Source organism: Fulmarus glacialis, unplaced genomic scaffold, assembly GCF_000690835.1.
Source record: "Fulmarus glacialis isolate BGI_N327 unplaced genomic scaffold, ASM69083v1 scaffold44561, whole genome shotgun sequence".
Classification (NCBI taxonomy): Eukaryota; Metazoa; Chordata; class Aves; order Procellariiformes; family Procellariidae; genus Fulmarus; species Fulmarus glacialis.
In genome coordinates, this window is record NW_009195581.1 from 1 (window position 1) to 1,196 (window position 1,196).

A 1,196-nucleotide genomic window follows, 5' to 3' on the forward strand; every position below is an offset into this window, starting at 1 on the left:
GTGGTGCTTAGCTGCCGACTGGGGTTAAATCACAACAATAAAACAGTAACTATTTTTCGTGCTAATAATTTGAAACCTCTAAGTATTTCTCTTGAAATCCGAGTATGTCTGCACAGTGCTCTATTCCAACATTGTTGTTCCCCCCGTACTAGAAGGAACATCCAGCCATTCTGGAAAAGAAACCCAATGCTGCAGTGTTACTGCAGCACTTTTAGTTCACAAAATTAAAAAAAAATTAATAAAAGGCAGCAAAAAGTACTTTTGTATTCTTCCATATGCTTAGTTTCTCCACTTTCAAATGGAAATGTACTTTTCTGCAGGCATTCCACACATCGCATTCAAGACTTCCTGCACAGCAACAGGGTTACAAGAGGTGGATGTCGAAACGCTGGCACGCAGACCAGGCTCCTCTTCATTCACCCCGTGGCCTGCTGCCTTTAACGGGGACATCCGTACCGATAAATTCCCACAGCATCTCAAACCTACGCAGTACGCCTTGCTACCTCCAAACACTAACAGATTCTCCTGTTGTCCGGACTTCTACAGCCCACCGACCAAAGCCACCTGTACTTCACCATGCACAGACCACGCATCTCGTTGTCCGTGGAGCAATGACATCAATCCTTTGCACGTGGTCTAAAACCAAACTGGGAAGACTGGTTTTCAGTGAGAATTTATTCAATGACTCCCGATAATTTTAATAAAATAAAATTTCCATTTCCGAAAATGCTAGCCCTTCAGAGAGCGCTGCTTGTAAAAAATAATCTATTACACATTTATCTCTTTGCCTTCCTGATCATATAATCCACCAGATCTGTGAAAACCACTGCACTGGAGTTTGACAGGGGATTGGTCTTCAAAACGAATGAGGAGACGCTTCAGTGTTGTGAAAAAGATTAACATGGAACAAATGAAATACTAGGTTTGATTTTTCCAAGTCTCCACAATTTCTGAAATCGCTATGCGTACTTGGCCCTGGTGAGGCCGCACCTCGAATACTGTGTTCAGTTTTGGGCCCCTCACTGCAAGAAGGACATTGAGGTGCTGGAGCGTGTCCAGAGAAGGGCAACGAAGCTGGTGAAGGGCCTGGAGCACAAGTCTGATGAGGAGCGGCTGAGGGAAGTGGGGCTGTTTAGCCTGGAGAAGGGGAGGCTGAGGGGAGACCTCATCGCGCTCTACAACTACCTGAAAGGAGG